The 24,687-nt window shown below is 35.8% G+C and overlaps 1 long non-coding RNA gene across 1 annotated transcript; it reads right to left on the reverse strand.

Annotated features, from left to right (window-relative positions):
* Window positions 1-3,504: 3,504 nt before the first annotated feature.
* LOC125568067 lies at window positions 3,505-24,023 on the reverse strand. The gene is made up of 3 exons (XR_007312056.1): window positions 23,763-24,023; window positions 4,959-5,054; window positions 3,505-4,275 (listed from the first exon to the last, which is right to left on the reverse strand). It is a non-coding gene; the product is annotated as an uncharacterized LOC125568067 (long non-coding RNA).
* Window positions 24,024-24,687: the final 664 nt, after the last annotated feature.

Here is a 24,687-nt window from a genome sequence, read left to right on the forward strand (position 1 = left end):
GGTAACAATTAATTTAAAAAATCATTAATAATAATTATAATAATCAATAATAATTAATCAATAGTGAAAATTAATTAATAATAAAAATTAATTAATACTAATAGTCAATAATAATAATTAATATTAATAATAACAATAAATAATAATAATAAGATTTAATAATAATAATAGATAATGATAATAATAATAATAAATAATAATAATAAACAATAATAATAATTAATAGTAATAAAAAATAATAATAATAATAAACAATAATAATTAATAATAAAGATTAATAATTAGTAATTAATAATAATAAATAATTAATAATAATTAATAATGATTAATAGTTATTAATAAATAAAAATTTAAAATAATTGATAATAATTAATAATCAATAACAATTAATAATAATTAATGATTTATAAAAACAACAATAATAATAATAATTTATAATTAAACAATAATAAATAATAATAATAATAATGATAATAATAATTAAACATTAATTAATAGTAATAATTTTTTAATAATTAAACATTATTTAATAGTAATAATTAATAATAATTGATAATACTAACAATAACTAATTATAATAATAATAATAATAATAATAATTTATAATAATAATTTATAATAATTAATAATAATATTAAACAATAATAAGAATTTATAATAATAATAATAAATAATAATTAAAAAGTAATTAATAGTGATAATTAATTAATAATAATCATTAATTAATAATTGTAATAATTAATAACAATTAATAATAAAAAATATTGATAAAAATTATTAAAAATACCAAGAATAAAAAATAATAATAATAATAATAATAATAAGTAATAATAATAATTATAATAAAAATATAATAATAATTGAAAATAATAATAACAATTTCTAATAATAATCATTAATAATAATTAAAAATTAATTAATAATTATAATAATTAAAAATAATTAATAATAAAAAAATGGTAATAATTATTAGTAATAACAATAATTAATAATAATAATAATTTATAATAATAATAATCTATAATAATAATTAATAATTAATAGTAAAATAATAATAATTAATAATAAATTATTAAAAATAACAATAATAATAATAATAATTGATAATTATTAATATTAATTAATAATTAAACATTAATAATAATAATAATAATAATAATAATAATAATAATAATAATAATAATAATAATAATAATAATAATAATAATAATAATAATAATAATAATAATAATAATAAATAACAACAATAATAATTTATAATAATAATAATTAATAACAATCATCAATTAATAATTATAATAATTAATAATAATTAACAATAAAAATTAATGATAATAATTATTAATAACAATAATAATAATAATAATAATTATTAATAATAATAAGTTATAATAATAATTAATAATTAATAGTGATAATAATAAAAAAGTAAATAATAATAACAATAAATAATAATAATAAAAAATTATAATAATATTAAATAATAATAAATATAATAATAAAATAATAATAAAAAACAATACTAATAAACAATAATAATAAGTAATAGTAATAAAAATTAATAGAAATAATAATAAGAATAATGATAATAAGAAACAAAATTAATTAATAATAATAAAAATAATAATTAATAATCATAATTAATAATAATAATAAATAATAATAATTAATAACAATCATTAATAATAATTTATTATACTAATAATAAATAAATAAAAATAGTTAATTAATAATAATAAACAATAATAAAAATTAATAATTAATAATTAATTAATAAAAATTGATAATTAATAATAATGAATAGTAATAATTAATAAATAATAATAATTAATTAATATTAATAATTATTAATATTAATTAATAGTAAAAATTATTAATAATAACAATAAATAATAATATTAAAAAATAAAATTAATTAATAGTAATAATAATTAATAGTAAGAAGAATTAAAAGTAAGGGTTTTAAAAGTAAGGGTGCAGGGTTTTAGGGGATTGTTCGAACAGGCACAGGGTTTCAACAGCTAGGTAATATGATTATATAATAATAATTAATAATAATAATTAATAATAATAATTAATAATAATAATAATAATTATTAAAAATAATAATAATAATAATTAATAATAATTAACAATAATTATTATTATTAAAAAATAATAATACTAAATAATAATAACTAATAATAATAATAATAATTAATAATAATTATTAATAATAATTAAAAATAATTAATAATAATTATTAAATAGTAATAGTTAATGATATTAATTACTAATTAAGCATAATTAATAATAATATCAATAAATAATAGTCATCATAATTAATAAAAATTTATAGTAATGACTCAGCCCTTGATAGCTTGTACCCCTGTTTAGCCACCTATAACTAAGCTGCACCCCTATAGCTCAGCCCTTGATACACTCGACCACTGTGTACCCACTCCTAACTGGCCTACATTACTATGATTTGCTACTTACCACCCTATACACCTAAATATCCACCCCTAAAAAAGCTGCATCCCTATGACCCAGCACTTACTACCCTATAACCCTGATTGCCCACCAGGTCAGATCAACTTTTTTCAGGGGTGTAAAGACAAGGACGTTAAGGGGACGTTAAGATAAGTGAGTTTGTGGATGAGTTGACAGGTGAACAGGGTAACAAGAGTTGGTCAAACGGGTACTAGACTTCAAGAGATGAGTATCCACCCCTAACTAAGCTACACCCCTACGACCTAGCACTAACTAGGCTATACTCCTGAATACCCAACCCTAACTAAACTACACGTCTACTACCTAGCACTAACTACCCTATACCCATGAGTACCCACCACTAACTAAGCTACACCCATATGACTTAGCACTTACTACCCTATACCCCTCACTGGACGAAAAAAGGAAATAAGTACCTTTAAATGTATACAAAAAGGCAAAGAAATTTAAACTTTAGGTACATTTCAGTGTATCTTTCAGTAGGCTGAAATATTAACTATAAGTATAAATGTTCATTTCGAAACCTTTAAGAAAACCACTGAAAGATACAAAAATTTAAACTTTATGAAACTATCCTGAACACGTAAATCTCAGTAAATCTTATCTTTAATAACTTTTAAGTTCCTTAAATAAACATTAATGTAACTTTCCTGAATTTTAAAGCCATTAAATATTATCTTTAAATTTCTTTTAAGGTCCTTAAATAAACGTTTATGTGACTATCCTGAATTTTTAAAGCCATTCAAGTGTACCTTTATATAACTATTATGAACTCATTAAATTTCACCTTTTAACATTTAGAAAGTTTATCTCAATTTCATATTTAAGAACCTATAAATAACGCTTCTAGGTGTTTTTCAATATAGATTGTGTGTGGTTCTACAGCGTTCACGGCTGGAGCACTGAGAATTTTGCATAGTTTAATCCACATCATCATAATAATTTTTGAGCAGGGAGACACAATCAATATTAAGCTTCCATTCCATTTTTATTTAAATCCTCTGTCGTCTCTTACATGTGCATAATGGCATGAAATCTGATTTGATATACAAATCTTATAACTTACATCTAAAAAGCCATCTTTTATGTGATAAAATGCTAACTACGAAAACTAATGTAGAACAAAAATCAAACAGTCAGCTTGACTCAAAAGCATATTTTATGAAAGTAGGAAATAATCAATGTTTTTATATGTATATACAAATGTAGAATAGAGACAAAAACATCATGAAAATTATTTAAAAAGGCTGAAAAGCTCTAGCCAAAAATTAACAAGAGCCTTGTAAATCGTATTTGATTTTTAAGAAATATTTTGTATTGATGATATAAAAAGAAATAGACTTACATAAACCTATTCCCTGCTGACAAATATGGACTAAATACTATTGGATTGTGTTGGACGCTGCGGGGTAGAGGTATGTAGAGATCTTGGTGCACTGCCGTCAAGCATCTCATTGGAGGTTCGCTTTAATGCTGCCTATTTCTTTGTGTTCTCTGGACAGGGTCTGTCTGATCGTCTTACTCCTCTCACTCTCTTTGCCATCTTGAGCAAAGCCCTGCGACTAAGTTACATTGTCAGTGATGGCTTTCTAACACCTTCAAAATCCTAAGCTTTTTTCTCTCCCAATTCAATGATTTAAAAAAGAAGACAACCCCATCTCCCTCTTCCTCGCTCTTCTCTGATTAAATGTTGTGTACATCATTCAGAACATCGGCAAACCTCTCCCTCTTCTCCTCTGGCCAGTTAATAGTCTCCGCAGCATTTAGGACTTTCTGCTGTTTCTGTAAAGGAAGAAATTGTTTGATAAGTATCTGCACTGTTTTATAAAGCCTATACTTGTCATGCTCAATTTATTATTCCCTTCTTCATAGCCATAAATGCAGGAAAAGCTTTGCACAGTTTCATATTTTCTTGACCAGGAAAGAGAAGTGACTATGTCTTCAGAAACTATTATTTTATTTTGTCATCCTTTTTGGAATCTATATTGTTTTTTCATTAGTGCACTCCCCAAGTGAACTTGCACTAAGGTGATCCTATGGCTTTTTGTGTGGCACCCTCACACAAGGGGATAAGCCCTTATTGACAATTCTAATTTTCTGGATAGTTTGTAAATGCTGAATTAGTTACTTGTTGTGCTGTTATTTTGCCACCAAAGGCTGGAGAGAGTGCAAGTTCACCAAACAAAAAGTCATTTGATTTGTTTACAAACACACAAGTGTTGCACAAGTGCAAGTCTACTTTTTCCAGCAAATACAGCATTTAAAATTTTAATACAATCCTTTAAAAAAGCCATTCAAGCAAGTATAATAGCAATATTGATACCAACCTATCAAAACCTTTGTGGAAATTTTAAGAATAAAAGGAGTTCATAAAAACTAAAATGCTATTGTGTTAAAGAGAAAATTTTAATGAGAAAATTCAGAGGGTTTAACTACACCAACAATATTCAATTTTAAATACTCACTATGATGACCGTCTGGTACTGTCTGCATGATTTCCTATGAGCATCCAGTGTCCCATCATACTTTCTATATATGTTATCCTTCAGGCTTTGGAAATACTGTTAAATGCAGTTAAAAGGGAAAAAATCAATTGGCAGGCTCAAATCGCAGAAACATCTTTCTTGTTTCACATCAAGGATGGTGGCAAAAAAAAAACGCTACGACTCTCAAGCAATAAAAAATGTATATGTTTAAAAGTAACAGACAATTAACTTAATGAAAAACAATCAAAATCAAGAATAGATGATAGTGACAATAGCATAATGTCAAATGGTATTTTATCACGAATCATGCTTCATTTGCAAACTTTATTAGATCTGAGATCAGCATTTTAAGTTGACGGCGGCGGTTAACTGCCAGTACCTGCCTTCTAATGAAACCCCTGATATTGATTGCTTATATTGATTATGTTGACTGACTTTGAATTTAGTGTCATCCTCTTTCTGAACCAAAGCATAAAATACTGGACAACTAAAACTTATAGTAAACAGACACAATCAAAAATGCAACATTTCTTAGGGATTTTCTGCTGAAAATGTAAAAGGGTTGTTCTTACCATTGAAAATCATCATTCTATATCTGGTTGCATTTGTTGTGTTTTTTTTCTGGGATAGCATTATCCCAGGAAAAAACAACAATAATTATAACAACAATTGATTTGGTATTTGAAATCTAGGCTGACAATATTGGCATTGTTCTGTGATTAATTATTCTTAACACATTGACCCCTGAACCGGCCTGTACCGGCTTTGGGAAGTACCCACAACCCAAAAAATTCATAAATTCAAAATAAACACAACAAGATGAAGATACTCAGGCATCAGTCTAAGGGATAAATGGTCTTGCAGATATGCATCCAACCAAGGTGTTGGCATCTACTCTTAAGCCAAATAATAGCACAGGTTCTTTGACAAATCTCAAATCGAACAAGGAGAGAAAAGCAGAATCACCCCTCTCAATAAAACGCTCAAAATACCACACAAGGGAGAGAAATCAGCAAACACAGCTCAAGACACAAATAGATACCTTTATTCTGATCCTCCAGGTACATTTCCTTGGCCTCAAAACACAATGTTCATTCCTTGAAGGATTGTACAACCACGAAAATATCTTTACGTGTTGCAAAGCATTCTGGGAGATCCAGGGGAAAATTCACTAGGGGAGGGCCAGTCAACACTCCTCTCCCCAAAGTCAGATGGTTTTTTATAAGTCTTTTCACCCCGAAGCCAAACGAATCAATTCCAGGCCATACAGACCCAGAATAGCAGTGTAAACAATTTTGGAATCAATTTGGTTTCAGAAAAGACAGCATTTAGGAGAGCTGTGGTGATTCATTAGAAAATTATTTTCTCATCCGGGCAAAGCCAAAAGAGAAAAAATCATCATGAATCCACCTTTGCTTGCAAATATCCATAGGCAAAGCACTCAATTATGCCCCAAAAGACTTCATGATGTCCTGAGACACTCTCCTAATATGCTCATAGCTGTATTTTTGATGAAAAACACAAGCAACCATCAACTTGTGCTGGCTTCAGCACATCGACGAGGGATTAAAAGTGGGGACCGCAAAGCACTGTTGGAAAGCTTGGATACCGCTGACTAGGTGCAGCTGTGTTTGACTTTGACGGGCTGTAAAAAACTCAGAATAGGGGGGAAGGTATCTGTTTTCAGTCTGTTTTTTGTAAATTCAGCTCCAAAAAAGCCAGGAGTCAATGGGTTAATCAACCACCCCTAGATTTTAATCAAAATAACTAGACCTTTTTAGACTTGTGCTGTGACATACACCAGTGGATTGGATCACATATATGCCATTTCTAGCAAGTGAATATCTTTAACCTAGAAAATAGAATTTTTTTACTTGGACATGACTGGACTCATTGATAGGGATGATATGCATAGCTTTTTAGAAAAAAATGCCCAAGAAAACATCAGATTCAGGCAAGGTTTTGTGATAAGATTACTTTGACGGTGAATATACAGGAAAAGTACCAAAAGTGGGTTGACACTGCTGCTTTGAATTTATAAAGGCAAATATTTTTATAGAATTTGGGCTCCCTGTGTTTTCCCTAATGGTTTTAACATAATAATTATCTGTTAGAATATCAGCCATAACTTAAAGGAGGCTTGTTTGTATACCAAGCAGAATTTGCCTACACTGTTGTATGCACCTAAGCTTGCGAAAAATGCATTGTTCTCAGGCAGTGAGGCAAGCATGATTTTTAGGGTGTGTTGGTAAACACATTGACCCCTGAACCGGCCTGTACCGGCTTTAGGAAGTACCCACAACCCAAAAAATTCATAAATTCAAAATAAACACAACAAGATGAAGATACTCAGGCATCAGTCTAAGGGACAAATGGTCTTGCAGATATGCATCCAACCAAGGTGTTGGCATCTACTCTTAAGCCAAATAATAGCACAGGTTCTTTGACAAATCTCAAATCGAACAAGGAGAGAAAAGCAGAATCACCCCTCTCAATAAAACGCTCAAAATACCACACAAGGGAGAGAAATCAGCAAACACAGCTCAAGACACAAATAGATACCTTTATTCTGATCCTCCAGGTACATTTCCTTGGCCTCAAAACACAATGTTCATTCCTTGAAGGATTGTACAACCACGAAAATATCTTTACGTGTTGCAAAGCATTCTGGGAGATCCAGGGGAAAATTCACTAGGAGAGGGCCAGTCAACACTCCTCTCCCCAAAGTCAGATGGTTTTTTATAAGTCTTTTCACCCCGAAGCCAAACGAATCAATTCCAGGCCATACAGACCCAGAATAGCAGTGTAAACAATTTTGGAATCAATTTGGTTTCAGAAAAGACAGCATTTAGGAGAGCTGTGGTGATTCATTAGAAAATTATTTTCTCATCCGGGCAAAGCCAAAAGAGAAAAAATCATCATGAATCCACCTTTGCTTGCAAATATCCATAGGCAAAGCACTCAATTATGCCCCAAAAGACTTCATGATGTCCTGAGACACTCTCCTAATATGCTCATAGCTGTATTTTTGATGAAAAACACAAGCAACCATCAACTTGTGCTGGCTTCAGCACATCGACGAGGGATTAAAAGTGGGGACCGCAAAGCACTGTTGGAAAGCTTGGATACCGCTGACTAGGTGCAGCTGTGTTTGACTTTGACGGGCTGTATAAAACTCAGAATAGGGGGGAAGGTATCTGTTTTCAGTCTGTTTTTTGTAAATTCAGCTCCAAAAAAGCCAGGAGTCAATGGGTTAATCAACCACCCCTAGATTTTAATCAAAATAACTAGACCTTTTTAGACTTGTGCTGTGACATACACCAGTGGATTGGATCACATATATGCCATTTCTAGCAAGTGAATATCTTTAACCTAGAAAATAGAATTTTTTTACTTGGACATGACTGGACTCATTGATAGGGATGATATGCATAGCTTTTTAGAAAAAAATGCCCAAGAAAACATCAGATTCAGGCAAGGTTTTGTGATAAGATTACTTTGACGGTGAATATACAGGAAAAGTACCAAAAGTGGGTTGACACTGCTGCTTTGAATTTATAAAGGCAAATATTTTTATAGAATTTGGGCTCCCTGTGTTTTCCCTAATGGTTTTAACATAATAATTATCTGTTAGAATATCAGCCATAACTTAAAGGAGGCTTGTTTGTATACCAAGCAGAATTTGCCTACACTGTTGTATGCACCTAAGCTTGCGAAAAATGCATTGTTCTCAGGCAGTGAGGCAAGCATGATTTTTAGGGTGTGTTGGTAAACACATTGACCCCTGAACCGGCCTGTACCGGCTTTAGGAAGTACCCACAACCCAAAAAATTCATAAATTCAAAATAAACACAACAAGATGAAGATACTCAGGCATCAGTCTAAGGGACAAATGGTCTTGCAGATATGCATCCAACCAAGGTGTTGGCATCTACTCTTAAGCCAAATAATAGCACAGGTTCTTTGACAAATCTCAAATCGAACAAGGAGAGAAAAGCAGAATCACCCCTCTCAATAAAACGCTCAAAATACCACACAAGGGAGAGAAATCAGCAAACACAGCTCAAGACACAAATAGATACCTTTATTCTGATCCTCCAGGTACATTTCCTTGGCCTCAAAACACAATGTTCATTCCTTGAAGGATTGTACAACCACGAAAATATCTTTACGTGTTGCAAAGCATTCTGGGAGATCCAGGGGAAAATTCACTAGGAGAGGGCCAGTCAACACTCCTCTCCCCAAAGTCAGATGGTTTTTTATAAGTCTTTTCACCCCGAAGCCAAACGAATCAATTCCAGGCCATACAGACCCAGAATAGCAGTGTAAACAATTTTGGAATCAATTTGGTTTCAGAAAAGACAGCATTTAGGAGAGCTGTGGTGATTCATTAGAAAATTATTTTCTCATCCGGGCAAAGCCAAAAGAGAAAAAATCATCATGAATCCACCTTTGCTTGCAAATATCCATAGGCAAAGCACTCAATTATGCCCCAAAAGACTTCATGATGTCCTGAGACACTCTCCTAATATGCTCATAGCTGTATTTTTGATGAAAAACACAAGCAACCATCAACTTGTGCTGGCTTCAGCACATCGACGAGGGATTAAAAGTGGGGACCGCAAAGCACTGTTGGAAAGCTTGGATACCGCTGACTAGGTGCAGCTGTGTTTGACTTTGACGGGCTGTATAAAACTCAGAATAGGGGGGAAGGTATCTGTTTTCAGTCTGTTTTTTGTAAATTCAGCTCCAAAAAAGCCAGGAGTCAATGGGTTAATCAACCACCCCTAGATTTTAATCAAAATAACTAGACCTTTTTAGACTTGTGCTGTGACATACACCAGTGGATTGGATCACATATATGCCATTTCTAGCAAGTGAATATCTTTAACCTAGAAAATAGAATTTTTTTACTTGGACATGACTGGACTCATTGATAGGGATGATATGCATAGCTTTTTTAGAAAAAAATGCCCAAGAAAACATCAGATTCAGGCAAGGTTTTGTGATAAGATTACTTTGACGGTGAATATACAGGAAAAGTACCAAAAGTGGGTTGACACTGCTGCTTTGAATTTATAAAGGCAAATATTTTTATAGAATTTGGGCTCCCTGTGTTTTCCCTAATGGTTTTAACATAATAATTATCTGTTAGAATATCAGCCATAACTTAAAGGAGGCTTGTTTGTATACCAAGCAGAATTTGCCTACACTGTTGTATGCACCTAAGCTTGCGAAAAATGCATTGTTCTCAGGCAGTGAGGGACGCATGATTTTTAGGGTGTGTTGGTAAACACATTGACCCCTGAACCGGCCTGTACCGGCTTTAGGAAGTACCCACAACCCAAAAAATTCATAAATTCAAAATAAACACAACAAGATGAAGATACTCAGGCATCAGTCTAAGGGATAAATGGTCTTGCAGATATGCATCCAACCAAGGTGTTGGCATCTACTCTTAAGCCAAATAATAGCACAGGTTCTTTGACAAATCTCAAATCGAACAAGGAGAGAAAAGCAGAATCACCCCTCTCAATAAAACGCTCAAAATACCACACAAGGGAGAGAAATCAGCAAACACAGCTCAAGACACAAATAGATACCTTTATTCTGATCCTCCAGGTACATTTCCTTGGCCTCAAAACACAATGTTTATTCCTTGAAGGATTGTACAACCACGAAAATATCTTTACGTATTGCAAAGCATTCTGGGAGATCCAGGGGAAAATTCACGAGGGGAGGGCCAGTCAACACTCCTCTCCCCAAAGTCAGATGGTTTTTTATAAGTCTTTTCACCCCGAAGCCAAACGAATCAATTCCAGGCCATACAGACCCAGAATAGCAGTGTAAACAATTTTGGAATCAATTTGGTTTCAGAAAAGACAGCATTTAGGAGAGCTGTGGTGATTCATTAGAAAATTATTTTCTCATCCGGGCAAAGCCAAAAGAGAAAAAATCATCATGAATCCACCTTTGCTTGCAAATATCCATAGGCAAAGCACTCAATTATGCCCCAAAAGACTTCATGATGTCCTGAGACACTCTCCTAATATGCTCATAGCTGTATTTTTGATGAAAAACACAAGCAACCATCAACTTGTGCTGGCTTCAGCACATCGACGAGGGATTAAAAGTGGGGACCGCAAAGCACTGTTGGAAAGCTTGGATACTGCTGACTAGGTGCAGCTGTGTTTGACTTTGACGGGCTGTATAAAACTCAGAATAGGGGGGAAGGTATCTGTTTTCAGTCTGTTTTTTGTAAATTCAGCTCCAAAAAAGCCAGGAGTCAATGGGTTAATCAACCACCCCTAGATTTTAATCAAAATAACTAGACCTTTTTAGACTTGTGCTGTGACATACACCAGTTGATTGGATCACATATATGCCATTTCTAGCAAGTGAATATCTTTAACCTAGAAAATAGAATTTTTTTACTTGGACATGACTGGACTCATTGATAGGGATGATATGCATAGCTTTTTAGAAAAAAATGCCCAAGAAAACATCAGATTCAGGCAAGGTTTTGTGATAAGATTACTTTGACGGTGAACATACAGGAAAAGTACCAAAAGTGGGTTGACACTGCCGCTTTGAATTTATAAAGGCAAATATTTTTATAGAATTTGGGCTCCCTGTGTTTTCCCTAATGGTTTTAACATAATAATTATCTGTTAGAATATCAGCCATAACTTAAAGGAGGCTTGTTTGTATACCAAGCAGAATTTGCCTACACTGTTGTATGCACCTAAGCTTGCGAAAAATGCATTGTTCTCAGGCAGTGAGGCAAGCATGATTTTTAGGGTGTGTTGGTAAACACATTGACCCCTGAACCGGCCTGTACCGGCTTTAGGAAGTACCCACAACCCAAAAAATTCATAAATTCAAAATAAACACAACAAGATGAAGATACTCAGGCATCAGTCTAAGGGATAAATGGTCTTGCAGATATGCATCCAACCAAGGTGTTGGCATCTACTCTTAAGCCAAATAATAGCACAGGTTCTTTGACAAATCTCAAATCGAACAAGGAGAGAAAAGCAGAATCACCCCTCTCAATAAAACGCTCAAAATACCACACAAGGGAGAGAAATCAGCAAACACAGCTCAAGACACAAATAGATACCTTTATTCTGATCCTCCAGGTACATTTCCTTGGCCTCAAAACACAATGTTTATTCCTTGAAGGATTGTACAACCACGAAAATATCTTTACGTATTGCAAAGCATTCTGGGAGATCCAGGGGAAAATTCACGAGGGGAGGGCCAGTCAACACTCCTCTCCCCAAAGTCAGATGGTTTTTTATAAGTCTTTTCACCCCGAAGCCAAACGAATCAATTCCAGGCCATACAGACCCAGAATAGCAGTGTAAACAATTTTGGAATCAATTTGGTTTCAGAAAAGACAGCATTTAGGAGAGCTGTGGTGATTCATTAGAAAATTATTTTCTCATCCGGGCAAAGCCAAAAGAGAAAAAATCATCATGAATCCACCTTTGCTTGCAAATATCCATAGGCAAAGCACTCAATTATGCCCCAAAAGACTTCATGATGTCCTGAGACACTCTCCTAATATGCTCATAGCTGTATTTTTGATGAAAAACACAAGCAACCATCAACTTGTGCTGGCTTCAGCACATCGACGAGGGATTAAAAGTGGGGACCGCAAAGCACTGTTGGAAAGCTTGGATACCGCTGACTAGGTGCAGCTGTGTTTGACTTTGACGGGCTGTATAAAACTCAGAATAGGGGGGAAGGTATCTGTTTTCAGTCTGTTTTTTGTAAATTCAGCTCCAAAAAAGCCAGGAGTCAATGGGTTAATCAACCACCCCTAGATTTTAATCAAAATAACTAGACCTTTTTAGACTTGTGCTGTGACATACACCAGTGGATTGGATCACATATATGCCATTTCTAGCAAGTGAATATCTTTAACCTAGAAAATAGAATTTTTTTACTTGGACATGACTGGACTCATTGATAGGGATGATATGCACAGCTTTTTTAGAAAAAAATGCCCAAGAAAACATCAGATTCAGGCAAGGTTTTGTGATAAGATTACTTTGACGGTGAATATACAGGAAAAGTACCAAAAGTGGGTTGACACTGCTGCTTTGAATTTATAAAGGCAAATATTTTTATAGAATTTGGGCTCCCTGTGTTTTCCCTAATGGTTTTAACATAATAATTATCTGTTAGAATATCAGCCATAACTTAAAGGAGGCTTGTTTGTATACCAAGCAGAATTTGCCTACACTGTTGTATGCACCTAAGCTTGCGAAAAATGCATTGTTCTCAGGCAGTGAGGCAAGCATGATTTTTAGGGTGTGTTGGTAAACACATTGACCCCTGAACCGGCCTGTACCGGCTTTAGGAAGTACCCACAACCCAAAAAATTCATAAATTCAAAATAAACACAACAAGATGAAGATACTCAGGCATCAGTCTAGGGGATAAATGGTCTTGCAGATATGCATCCAACCAAGGTGTTGGCATCTACTCTTAAGCCAAATAATAGCACAGGTTCTTTGACAAATCTCAAATCGAACAAGGAGAGAAAAGCAGAATCACCCCTCTCAATAAAACGCTCAAAATACCACACAAGGGAGAGAAATCAGCAAACACAGCTCAAGACACAAATAGATACCTTTATTCTGATCCTCCAGGTACATTTCCTTGGCCTCAAAACACAATGTTTATTCCTTGAAGGATTGTACAACCACGAAAATATCTTTACGTATTGCAAAGCATTCTGGGAGATCCAGGGGAAAATTCACGAGGGGAGGGCCAGTCAACACTCCTCTCCCCAAAGTCAGATGGTTTTTTATAAGTCTTTTCACCCCGAAGCCAAACGAATCAATTCCAGGCCATACAGACCCAGAATAGCAGTGTAAACAATTTTGGAATCAATTTGGTTTCAGAAAAGACAGCATTTAGGAGAGCTGTGGTGATTCATTAGAAAATTATTTTCTCATCCGGGCAAAGCCAAAAGAGAAAAAATCATCATGAATCCACCTTTGCTTGCAAATATCCATAGGCAAAGCACTCAATTATGCCCCAAAAGACTTCATGATGTCCTGAGACACTCTCCTAATATGCTCATAGCTGTATTTTTGATGAAAAACACAAGCAACCATCAACTTGTGCTGGCTTCAGCACATCGACGAGGGATTAAAAGTGGGGACCGCAAAGCACTGTTGGAAAGCTTGGATACCGCTGACTAGGTGCAGCTGTGTTTGACTTTGACGGGCTGTATAAAACTCAGAATAGGGGGGAAGGTATCTGTTTTCAGTCTGTTTTTTGTAAATTCAGCTCCAAAAAATCCAGGAGTCAATGGGTTAATCAACCACCCCTAGATTTTAATCAAAATAACTAGACCTTTTTAGACTTGTGCTGTGACATACACCAGTGGATTGGATCACATATATGCCATTTCTAGCAAGTGAATATCTTTAACCTAGAAAATAGAATTTTTTTACTTGGACATGACTGGACTCATTGATAGGGATGATATGCATAGCTTTTTAGAAAAAAATGCCCAAGAAAACATCAGATTCAGGCAAGGTTTTGTGATAAGATTACTTTGACGGTGAATATACAGGAAAAGTACCAAAAGTGGGTTGACACTGCTGCTTTGAATTTATAAAGGCAAATATTTTTATAGAATTTGGGCTCCCTGTGTTTTCCCTAATGGTTTTAACATAATAATTATCTGTTAGAATATCAGCCATAACTTAAAGGAGGCTTGTTTGTATACCAAGCAGAATTTGCCTACACTGTTGTATGCACCTAAGCTTGCGAAAAATGCATTGTTCTCAGGCAGTGAGGCAAGCATGATTTTTAGGGTGTGTTGGTAAACACATTGACCCCTGAACCGGCCTGTACCGGCTTTAGGAAGTACCCACAACCCAAAAAATTCATAAATTCAAAATAAACACAACAAGATGAAGATACTCAGGCATCAGTCTAAGGGATAAATGGTCTTGCAGACATGCATCCAACCAAGGTGTTGGCATCTACTCTTAAGCCAAATAATAGCACAGGTTCTTTGACAAATCTCAAATCGAACAAGGAGAGAAAAGCAGAATCACCCCTCTCAATAAAACGCTCAAAATACCACACAAGGGAGAGAAATCAGCAAACACAGCTCAAGACACAAATAGATACCTTTATTCTGATCCTCCAGGTACATTTCCTTGGCCTCAAAACACAATGTTTATTCCTTGAAGGATTGTACAACCACGAAAATATCTTTACGTATTGCAAAGCATTCTGGGAGATCCAGGGGAAAATTCACGAGGGGAGGGCCAGTCAACACTCCTCTCCCCAAAGTCAGATGGTTTTTTATAAGTCTTTTCACCCCGAAGCCAAACGAATCAATTCCAGGCCATACAGACCCAGAATAGCAGTGTAAACAATTTTGGAATCAATTTGGTTTCAGAAAAGACAGCATTTAGGAGAGCTGTGGTGATTCATTAGAAAATTATTTTCTCATCCGGGCAAAGCCAAAAGAGAAAAAATCATCATGAATCCACCTTTGCTTGCAAATATCCATAGGCAAAGCACTCAATTATGCCCCAAAAGACTTCATGATGTCCTGAGACACTCTCCTAATATGCTCATAGCTGTATTTTTGATGAAAAACACAAGCAACCATCAACTTGTGCTGGCTTCAGCACATCGACGAGGGATTAAAAGTGGGGACCGCAAAGCACTGTTGGAAAGCTTGGATACCGCTGACTAGGTGCAGCTGTGTTTGACTTTGACGGGCTGTATAAAACTCAGAATAGGGGGGAAGGTATCTGTTTTCAGTCTGTTTTTTGTAAATTCAGCTCCAAAAAATCCAGGAGTCAATGGGTTAATCAACCACCCCTAGATTTTAATCAAAATAACTAGACCTTTTTAGACTTGTGCTGTGACATACACCAGTGGATTGGATCACATATATGCCATTTCTAGCAAGTGAATATCTTTAACCTAGAAAATAGAATTTTTTTACTTGGACATGACTGGACTCATTGATAGGGATGATATGCATAGCTTTTTAGAAAAAAATGCCCAAGAAAACATCAGATTCAGGCAAGGTTTTGTGATAAGATTACTTTGACGGTGAATATACAGGAAAAGTACCAAAAGTGGGTTGACACTGCTGCTTTGAATTTATAAAGGCAAATATTTTTATAGAATTTGGGCTCCCTGTGTTTTCCCTAATGGTTTTAACATAATAATTATCTGTTAGAATATCAGCCATAACTTAAAGGAGGCTTGTTTGTATACCAAGCAGAATTTGCCTACACTGTTGTATGCACCTAAGCTTGCGAAAAATGCATTGTTCTCAGGCAGTGAGGGACGCATGATTTTTAGGGTGTGTTGGTAAACACATTGACCCCTGAACCGGCCTGTACCGGCTTTAGGAAGTACCCACAACCCAAAAAATTCATAAATTCAAAATAAACACAACAAGATGAAGATACTCAGGCATCAGTCTAAGGGATAAATGGTCTTGCAGACATGCATCCAACCAAGGTGTTGGCATCTACTCTTAAGCCAAATAATAGCACAGGTTCTTTGACAAATCTCAAATCGAACAAGGAGAGAAAAGCAGAATCACCCCTCTCAATAAAACGCTCAAAATACCACACAAGGGAGAGAAATCAGCAAACACAGCTCAAGACACAAATAGATACCTTTATTCTGATCCTCCAGGTACATTTCCTTGGCCTCAAAACACAATGTTTATTCCTTGAAGGATTGTACAACCACGAAAATATCTTTACGTATTGCAAAGCATTCTGGGAGATCCAGGGGAAAATTCACGAGGGGAGGGCCAGTCAACACTCCTCTCCCCAAAGTCAGATGGTTTTTTATAAGTCTTTTCACCCCGAAGCCAAACGAATCAATTCCAGGCCATACAGACCCAGAATAGCAGTGTAAACAATTTTGGAATCAATTTGGTTTCAGAAAAGACAGCATTTAGGAGAGCTGTGGTGATTCATTAGAAAATTATTTTCTCATCCGGGCAAAGCCAAAAGAGAAAAAATCATCATGAATCCACCTTTGCTTGCAAATATCCATAGGCAAAGCACTCAATTATGCCCCAAAAGACTTCATGATGTCCTGAGACACTCTCCTAATATGCTCATAGCTGTATTTTTGATGAAAAACACAAGCAACCATCAACTTGTGCTGGCTTCAGCACATCGACGAGGGATTAAAAGTGGGGACCGCAAAGCACTGTTGGAAAGCTTGGATACCGCTGACTAGGTGCAGCTGTGTTTGACTTTGACGGGCTGTATAAAACTCAGAATAGGGGGGAAGGTATCTGTTTTCAGTCTGTTTTTTGTAAATTCAGCTCCAAAAAAGCCAGGAGTCAATGGGTTAATCAACCACCCCTAGATTTTAATCAAAATAACTAGACCTTTTTAGACTTGTGCTGTGACATACACCAGTGGATTGGATCACATATATGCCATTTCTAGCAAGTGAATATCTTTAACCTAGAAAATAGAATTTTTTTACTTGGACATGACTGGACTCATTGATAGGGATGATATGCACAGCTTTTTTAGAAAAAAATGCCCAAGAAAACATCAGATTCAGGCAAGGTTTTGTGATAAGATTACTTTGACGGTGAATATACAGGAAAAGTACCAAAAGTGGGTTGACACTGCTGCTTTGAATTTATAAAGGCAAATATTTTTATAGAATTTGGGCTCCCTGTGTTTTCCCTAATGGTTTTAACATAATAATTATCTGTTAGAATATCAGCCATAACTTAAAGGAGGCTTGTTTGTATACCAAGCAGAATTTGCCTACACTGTTGTATGCACCTAAGCTTGCGAAAAATGCATTGTTCTCAGGCAGTGAGGCAAGCATGATTTTTAGGGTGTGTTGGTAAACACATTGACCCCTGAACCGGCCTGTACCGGCTTTAGGAAGTACCCACAACCCAAAAAATTCATAAATTCAAAATAAACACAACAAGATGAAGATACTCAGGCATCAGTCTAGGGGATAAATGGTCTTGCAGATATGCATCCAACCAAGGTGTTGGCATCTACTCTTAAGCCAAATAATAGCACAGGTTCTTTGACAAATCTCAAATCGAACAAGGAGAGAAAAGCAGAATCACCCCTCTCAATAAAACGCTCAAAATACCACACAAGGGAGAGAAATCAGCAAACACAGCTCAAGACACAAATAGATACCTTTATTCTGATCCTCCAGGTACATTTCCTTGGCCTCAAAACACAATGTTTATTCCTTGAAGGATTGTACAACCACGAAAATATCTTTACGTATTGCAAAGCATTCTGGGAGATCCAGGGGAAAATTCACGAGGGGAGGGCCAGTCAACACTCCTCTCCCCAAAGTCAGATGGTTTTTTATAAGTCTTTTCACCCCGAAGCCAAACGAATCAATTCCAGGCCATACAGACCCAGAATAGCAGTGTAAACAATTTTGGAATCAATTTGGTTTCAGAAAAGACAGCATTTAGGAGAGCTGTGGTGATTCATTAGAAAATTATTTTCTCATCCGGGCAAAGCCAAAAGAGAAAAAATCATCATGAATCCACCTTTGCTTGCAAATATCCATAGGCAAAGCACTCAATTATGCCCCAAAAGACTTCATGATGTCCTGAGACACTCTCCTAATATGCTCATAGCTGTATTTTTGATGAAAAACACAAGCAACCATCAACTTGTGCTGGCTTCAGCACATCGACGAGGGATTAAAAGTGGGGACCGCAAAGCACTGTTGGAAAGCTTGGATACCGCTGACTAGGTGCAGCTGTGTTTGACTTTGACGGGCTGTATAAAACTCAGAATAGGGGGGAAGGTATCTGTTTTCAGTCTGTTTTTTGTAAATTCAGCTCCAAAAAATCCAGGAGTCAATGGGTTAATCAACCACCCCTAGATTTTAATCAAAATAACTAGACCTTTTTAGACTTGTGCTGTGACATACACCAGTGGATTGGATCACATATATGCCATTTCTAGCAAGTGAATATCTTTAACCTAGAAAATAGAATTTTTTTACTTGGACATGACTGGACTCATTGATAGGGATGATATGCATAGCTTTTTAGAAAAAAATGCCCAAGAAAACATCAGATTCAGGCAAGGTTTTGTGATAAGATTACTTTGACGGTGAATATACAGGAAAAGTACCAAAAGTGGGTTGACACTGCTGCTTTGAATTTATAAAGGCAAATATTTTTATAGAATTTGGGCTCCCTGTGTTTTCCCTAATGGTTTTAACATAATAATTATCTGTTAGAATATCAGCCATAACTTAAAGGAGGCTTGTTTGTATACCAAGCAGAATTTGCCTACACTGTTGTATGCACCTAAGCTTGCGAAAAATGCATTGTTCTCAGGCAGTGAGGCAAGCATGATTTTTAGGGTGTGTTGGTAAACACATTGACCCCTGAACCGGCCTGTACCGGCTTTAGGAAGTACCCACAACCCAAAAAATTCATAAATTCAAAATAAACACAACAAGATGAAGATACTCAGGCATCAGTCTAAGGGATAAATGGTCTTGCAGACATGCATCCAACCAAGGTGTTGGCATCTACTCTTAAGCCAAATAATAGCACAGGTTCTTTGACAAATCTCAAATCGAACAAGGAGAGAAAAGCAGAATCACCCCTCTCAATAAAACGCTCAAAATACCACACAAGGGAGAGAAATCAGCAAACACAGCTCAAGACACAAATAGATACCTTTATTCTGATCCTCCAGGTACATTTCCTTGGCCTCAAAACACAATGTTTATTCCTTGAAGGATTGTACAACCACGAAAATATCTTTACGTATTGCAAAGCATTCTGGGAGATCCAGGGGAAAATTCACGAGGGGAGGGCCAGTCAACACTCCTCTCCCCAAAGTCAGATGGTTTTTTATAAGTCTTTTCACCCCGAAGCCAAACGAATCAATTCCAGGCCATACAGACCCAGAATAGCAGTGTAAACAATTTTGGAATCAATTTGGTTTCAGAAAAGACAGCATTTAGGAGAGCTGTGGTGATTCATTAGAAAATTATTTTCTCATCCGGGCAAAGCCAAAAGAGAAAAAATCATCATGAATCCACCTTTGCTTGCAAATATCCATAGGCAAAGCACTCAATTATGCCCCAAAAGACTTCATGATGTCCTGAGACACTCTCCTAATATGCTCATAGCTGTATTTTTGATGAAAAACACAAGCAACCATCAACTTGTGCTGGCTTCAGCACATCGACGAGGGATTAAAAGTGGGGACCGCAAAGCACTGTTGGAAAGCTTGGATACCGCTGACTAGGTGCAGCTGTGTTTGACTTTGACGGGCTGTATAAAACTTAGAATAGGGGGGAAGGTATCTGTTTTCAGTCTGTTTTTTGTAAATTCAGCTCCAAAAAATCCAGGAGTCAATGGGTTAATCAACCACCCCTAGATTTTAATCAAAATAACTAGACCTTTTTAGACTTGTGCTGTGACATACACCAGTGGATTGGATCACATATATGCCATTTCTAGCAAGTGAATATCTTTAACCTAGAAAATAGAATTTTTTTACTTGGACATGACTGGACTCATTGATAGGGATGATATGCATAGCTTTTTAGAAAAAAATGCCCAAGAAAACATCAGATTCAGGCAAGGTTTTGTGATAAGATTACTTTGACGGTGAATATACAGGAAAAGTACCAAAAGTGGGTTGACACTGCTGCTTTGAATTTATAAAGGCAAATATTTTTATAGAATTTGGGCTCCCTGTGTTTTCCCTAATGGTTTTAACATAATAATTATCTGTTAGAATATCAGCCATAACTTAAAGGAGGCTTGTTTGTATACCAAGCAGAATTTGCCTACACTGTTGTATGCACCTAAGCTTGCGAAAAATGCATTGTTCTCAGGCAGTGAGGGACGCATGATTTTTAGGGTGTGTTGGTAAACACATTGACCCCTGAACCGGCCTGTACCGGCTTTAGGAAGTACCCACAACCCAAAAAATTCATAAATTCAAAATAAACACAACAAGATGAAGATACTCAGGCATCAGTCTAAGGGATAAATGGTCTTGCAGACATGCATCCAACCAAGGTGTTGGCATCTACTCTTAAGCCAAATAATAGCACAGGTTCTTTGACAAATCTCAAATCGAACAAGGAGAGAAAAGCAGAATCACCCCTCTCAATAAAACGCTCAAAATACCACACAAGGGAGAGAAATCAGCAAACACAGCTCAAGACACAAATAGATACCTTTATTCTGATCCTCCAGGTACATTTCCTTGGCCTCAAAACACAATGTTTATTCCTTGAAGGATTGTACAACCACGAAAATATCTTTACGTATTGCAAAGCATTCTGGGAGATCCAGGGGAAAATTCACGAGGGGAGGGCCAGTCAACACTCCTCTCCCCAAAGTCAGATGGTTTTTTATAAGTCTTTTCACCCCGAAGCCAAACGAATCAATTCCAGGCCATACAGACCCAGAATAGCAGTGTAAACAATTTTGGAATCAATTTGGTTTCAGAAAAGACAGCATTTAGGAGAGCTGTGGTGATTCATTAGAAAATTATTTTCTCATCCGGGCAAAGCCAAAAGAGAAAAAATCATCATGAATCCACCTTTGCTTGCAAATATCCATAGGCAAAGCACTCAATTATGCCCCAAAAGACTTCATGATGTCCTGAGACACTCTCCTAATATGCTCATAGCTGTATTTTTGATGAAAAACACAAGCAACCATCAACTTGTGCTGGCTTCAGCACATCGACGAGGGATTAAAAGTGGGGACCGCAAAGCACTGTTGGAAAGCTTGGATACCGCTGACTAGGTGCAGCTGTGTTTGACTTTGACGGGCTGTATAAAACTTAGAATAGGGGGGAAGGTATCTGTTTTCAGTCTGTTTTTTGTAAATTCAGCTCCAAAAAATCCAGGAGTCAATGGGTTAATCAACCACCCCTAGATTTTAATCAAAATAACTAGACCTTTTTAGACTTGTGCTGTGACATACACCAGTGGATTGGATCACATATATGCCATTTCTAGCAAGTGAATATCTTTAACCTAGAAAATAGAATTTTTTTACTTGGACATGACTGGACTCATTGATAGGGATGATATGCATAGCTTTTTAGAAAAAAATGCCCAAGAAAACATCAGATTCAGGCAAGGTTTTGTGATAAGATTACTTTGACGGTGAATATACAGGAAAAGTACCAAAAGTGGGTTGACACTGCTGCTTTGAATTTATAAAGGCAAATATTTTTATAGAATTTGGGCTCCCTGTGTTTTCCCTAATGGTTTTAACATAATAATTATCTGTTAGAATATCAGCCATAACTTAAAGGAGGCTTGTTTGTATACCAAGCAGAATTTGCCTACACTGTTGTATGCACCTAAGCTTGCGAAAAATGCATTGTTCTCAGGCAGTGAGGGACGCATGATTTTTAGGGTGTGTTGGTAAACACATTGACCCCTGAACCGGCCTGTACCGGCTTTAGGAAGTACCCACAACCCAAAAAATTCATAAATTCAAAATAAACACAACAAGATGAAGATACTCAGGCATCAGTCTAAGGGATAAATGGTCTTGCAGACATGCATCCAACCAAGGTGTTGGCATCTACTCTTAAGCCAAATAATAGCACAGGTTCTTTGACAAATCTCAAATCGAACAAGGAGAGAAAAGCAGAATCACCCCTCTCAATAAAACGCTCAAAATACCACACAAGGGAGAGAAATCAGCAAACACAGCTCAAGACACAAATAGATACCTTTATTCTGATCCTCCAGGTACATTTCCTTGGCCTCAAAACACAATGTTCATTCCTTGAAGGATTGTACAACCACGAAAATATCTTTACGTATTGCAAAGCATTCTGGGAGATCCAGGGGAAAATTCACGAGGGGAGGGCCAGTCAACACTCCTCTCCCCAAAGTCAGATGGTTTTTTATAAGTCTTTTCACCCCGAAGCCAAACGAATCAATTCCAGGCCATACAGACCCAGAATAGCAGTGTAAACAATTTTGGAATCAATTTGGTTTCAGAAAAGACAGCATTTAGGAGAGCTGTGGTGATTCATTAGAAAATTATTTTCTCATCCGGGCAAAGCCAAAAGAGAAAAAATCATCATGAATCCACCTTTGCTTGCAAATATCCATAGGCAAAGCACTCAATTATGCCCCAAAAGACTTCATGATGTCCTGAGACACTCTCCTAATATGCTCATAGCTGTATTTTTGATGAAAAACACAAGCAACCATCAACTTGTGCTGGCTTCAGCACATCGACGAGGGATTAAAAGTGGGGACCGCAAAGCACTGTTGGAAAGCTTGGATACCGCTGACTAGGTGCAGCTGTGTTTGACTTTGACGGGCTGTATAAAACTCAGAATAGGGGGGAAGGTATCTGTTTTCAGTCTGTTTTTTGTAAATTCAGCTCCAAAAAAGCCAGGAGTCAATGGGTTAATGATTACCAGAAAAATAAAGAGATGCCAAGCAATGTACTAGCTCAATAACAACCAAGCATAATCTTAAAAAAAAAAACATTGATTTGTATAAAATACAATTCAATAAAACAAGTGCTTCATGTGAAGAATATAAGATTTCTCCGCTCCAGATAAGATAGAACCTAAGGCTCTTTAGCGTACGGCGAAACGCTGATTCGAAGCGAATGATAGACACTACTCAAAGAGGAAAAAAAAAACGCCTAAACTCGAAAGGTTGCCCTTAAAGACAAAAAATATTCAAGAAACGAATAAACAAGAACTGGTTCCGATCAGTTAGGCTTACCTGAAAGTCTCTGGGGCTCCCTTTGGCGAAAATTTCAGCGAGTTTTGTCTTCACTGTTGAATTCTCACCTCACGCACGCAGTCGCTGATTTCCCGCATTAAAAGCTCTGTTTTCCCTCAAAACTTAAAGGTTATGTGGTCAACATGTTTTCATTGGTAGGCTTTGCCATTCGATTTGATGTCATTGAAAGAAATAGCGCATCTTTCGGAGTGGATTTAGAGAGAAGTTAGATGAACCAAAGTCACACTTCTAAACACGCTATGCGAATAGCCCGCCGTGGTAGTCACGTGAAGGGAAAACAATAGATACTCTTGCGCGTCACTTCCTCTCCCATATGACTGACTTCCTCTCCGCCGGCGAAGCTGTTATTATTACTGCTAAAGGCAAAGTAATCCTAAAAAAATGCGAATATCAATTTTTCATCGCTTTTTCTTTCTGCCAAAATACAAATCACTTGGTTAAACAAGAAACCGAATATTCTTAAAGCTATTTATATGCGTTTTATAAAACGTTCCTGATATTAGCAAAAAAAATAGCCCGTACCACTGAGCCATAGCGCCACTCTCGAGATATCAAGGAAAAACTACTCTATACCTTATAAGGCTGGGTAAACAAGGCTATACGGTAGTTACTTCTAGTTTTCAAGAGAGTGGCGCGATAGCTCAGTGGTACGTGCTTCGCTTCTCAAACAAGAGGCCCGTGGTTCGAATCCAGGTAAGATCAACTTGAGATTTTTTCAGGGGTGTAAAGACAAGGACGTTAAGATAAGTGCGTTTTTGGGTGATTTGACATGTGTACAGGGTAACAAGATTTGGTCAAAGGGGTACTAGGTTTCAAGAAATGGTAATAAGGGTCAATGATATCAAGAACTAGGTCATAAGGGTGCAGGTTATGAATGAGTGGGTACACAGGGGTAGAGGGTATC

The sequence above is a fragment of the Nematostella vectensis genome, chromosome 6 (assembly GCF_932526225.1).
Source record: "Nematostella vectensis chromosome 6, jaNemVect1.1, whole genome shotgun sequence".
Taxonomy (NCBI): Eukaryota; Metazoa; Cnidaria; class Anthozoa; order Actiniaria; family Edwardsiidae; genus Nematostella; species Nematostella vectensis.